This window comes from Hemiscyllium ocellatum, chromosome 17, assembly GCF_020745735.1.
Source record: "Hemiscyllium ocellatum isolate sHemOce1 chromosome 17, sHemOce1.pat.X.cur, whole genome shotgun sequence".
NCBI lineage: Eukaryota > Metazoa > Chordata > Chondrichthyes > Orectolobiformes > Hemiscylliidae > Hemiscyllium > Hemiscyllium ocellatum.
The window spans coordinates 84,944,482-84,947,538 of record NC_083417.1 but is presented as its reverse complement, the minus strand read 5'-3'; the positions used below and the strand labels follow the sequence as shown (position 1 = coordinate 84,947,538).

The following is a 3,057-nucleotide window of genomic DNA, read 5'->3' as shown; positions in this document are numbered from 1 at the left end:
GCTCTTCTCACCAAGATGAATCACTTCTACTCAACCTGTTCCAGATTTCATTTGACAAAACAGTCATTAAGAATCCCATTACATAAACACGCCCTTCACATCTCTTGTATTTTGGTTTTCCTGGATCTCTTTCATACGATAAAAGGTCCCAGCTGCTCGACTTGAAAAAGAAAATCGCGTTGCTTTTCATTATCCCGATGTGATCTACGTTTCAATGCAGTTTAGGCAACTGACTCAAATTATTCTTTGAGATTTTATGATAGCGTCGATGCATATAAATTGACCATTGGAGTTCCAATTTCAATAAGACAGGTGTCAACATACAAAAATAGCAACATTGAAAACAGCGACGAGAGTGGAATTCTAACCCACGCGCGCAGAGCGCAATGGATTAGTAGTCCATCACCTTAACCTCTCGGCCACCTCGTCACATATGCTGGCATGTGTATGAACTTATGAATAAGTGAATTGCGTAAATTATGCTGAACAGTAGATATTTCTCCCTGGTCCAGTGAAATGCTAAATAGCACAGTACGGTCCCAAGACTATGGTCTGACCTCTGGGTTGTGGGGCAACGGCATTCCCACTGTGACACTCTGCTCACAGTGATCTGAACAAAAATTAAGAAAAGACTATGTAACAAAGTCTGTTGAAATCTGTGAATATTTGAAGTCAACGGAATGAAGAACCTGAAAAAGCAGGAGGTGTTCTTTCAAGAAAGAGTTGGATAGAGCTCATAAGGGTAGTGTAATCAAGTGTTGTGCGGATAAGGCAGGAACAGGATACTAATTGAGAATGATCATCCATAATCATAATGAATGGTAGTGCTGGCTGGAAGGGTAGAATGGCCTACTCCTGCACCTATTGTCTATTGTCGATTAAATTGCCTGTAAGGAATTGTTTTCCGGACTGGAGGAGAGTGCATAGTGCTCAATGTCATTATTCGGAACACCTTTCTTCTGCTCAGATATTTTTGACACGCACCTGTGTACAGAACAGACAACTTCAAAATCCTAAATGAGGTTAAACTGACAATTGAATTCAACAATGCAAAAACCTTGATCTGTGTCATTTTCCTGGGCCATGCTACAACAAGTCACTGTATGATCACAGCAACACAGTGAGCAAGTGTCAGAAGGAAAATGAGTGCAGTACCAGAGAGAATGCTGGGAGCAGCAGTTGACACACGGGGAAGTGCATTTCCCACAAGAGGAACACTTCCCAAACAACGGACTGTGGTGGAAGAATTCAGAGGGGGTTTACAAATTGGAATTTGATGCCAGAGTCACAATGGAGACCTGTCATTGAGTCTGTTAAAGATGAAATTTTTAAGATTTTTACAGATAAAAAACAAAATAAAATGTACATTGGTTAGTGAAGGCAAATGTTGACATTGTATATTTCAACAATCTACCCATCTTTGCAATGAGCAGCTCACCACTTTCCTCACTCAGGTACAGAACCACTGGTGAAGATGATCGTTACTAGCCATGGAATCAGAGAAACTCAGTTTCCCAAACGTTAAGGTACAACCAGGAATGTGGAGGTAAGCATTAATGTGTTGCTCCTGTGCTACAGGTGGGCAGTGCACAGTATCTCTGTGCCAGTATAATGGGCTGTGCCCTCCGAAGTTTTAAATTTGAGCCTCACATGGAGCAGCTTCAATTATTCATTGTCTTGAGGGGTACGGATGGAAGGTGATATTGAGCAAAGCCAAGTTTATGGGAAAATACCCGTGTTTGTGGATTGGCAAACGTCCCTTTCTGGATAATGACTCCTTGATCAACAAACAAGTATTTAAAACGTGAAGAGACAGGTGTGAAGAGAGAGGCAAAGTTGATTTTTCAGCAGATGAATAACGTTTGGCATGTGCACTACGTTAAATTCCGGGAAAATAGATGCTGAACTGGTTTCATGTTATGCAGTTTGTTACAAACTCACAAAGGTTATTGCAATAATCAAAAGAAAAAAACACACATAGGACCGTTCGAATTTCGTATTGAATTGAATGTTGGTTTGAGCAGATTTTATCTTCAATAGCGTGCTGCAGAGAAGTACAGCGGGTTAACAACACAAAAGGACAGCATCTTCTTGGTGCATTTCTTAGGTTGAGTTAAGAATGTAGGAAATATACGTAACATCATGTGAATGTGGTCAAATCTTTAAAGTCCAAGTGAGGATTCAATTCCTATCATTAGGTTATAACTTCTGTCTGCAGTTATTTTAGGACATCAGCTCCATTTACAGAGTTTCACCTTGAATAATACGCCACACCTTATCAATCCATGAACTTTTTATACTCAATCTTATTCAGTTGTACGTGTTCATGAAATGTCTTTGTGTCTGAACTCAACCAAATTCGAAATTTTTACGCAACCACACTGAATTTCTCTCAATGTAAGACTTTCTCCTTGTATGTTTTTTCAGGTATCTTTTAAAACACTGTGAAATCAGATTCTACACTTTATTTCTGGAAAGTCGTTCGCGATTTGACTAACTCTATTGAGTGGAAGAAACTCTCATCCAAACATTCACTCATGGTTTTTAAGACCTAACTGAAGTTATTGATTCACACGAAAGAAGGGGTTTCCCCGATTTAGTCATTCAACCCTCACATTTTGTGAAAATCTCATTTGTTTACCTCAAACTTGCGTGTTTCTGCACCAGCATTTCCAAATCTTGTGAATAAACTCCTTCATTCTTTCTATCATCCCGTTTGTATTCTTTCTGATATCCTTATGTCTCAGTAAACAACGTCATTGGCGTTCTAATATCTTGCTATCCAGGAAACAGAGTCTGTGCCTCTGTACATGTTTTTGGTGGAGCATGAGGACAAGGATTACACACAATGCTCCCACTGAGGGTGACCTACAGATTTCACAGTTACACTATGAACTCTTTGCTTTTTAAATATGACGCCTCTCTGTATAACCTCCAATAAGGTAAATTATTATCTATCCAGTTCATGAACATCGTCTCTATGGAGACGAAAATTATCTATCACTTCCTTTATTCTTCCACGAAATGTTCGAAAGGTTGATGAGGTCAGCATCTCTA

The 3,057-nt window shown here is 39.5% G+C and overlaps 1 non-coding gene across 1 annotated transcript; it reads right to left on the bottom strand.

Annotated features, from left to right (window-relative positions):
- Positions 1 to 347: 347 nt before the first annotated feature.
- On the bottom strand, positions 348 to 429 carry trnas-acu (transfer RNA serine (anticodon ACU)). The gene has a single exon. It is a non-coding gene; the product is annotated as a tRNA-Ser (tRNA).
- Positions 430 to 3,057: the final 2,628 nt, after the last annotated feature.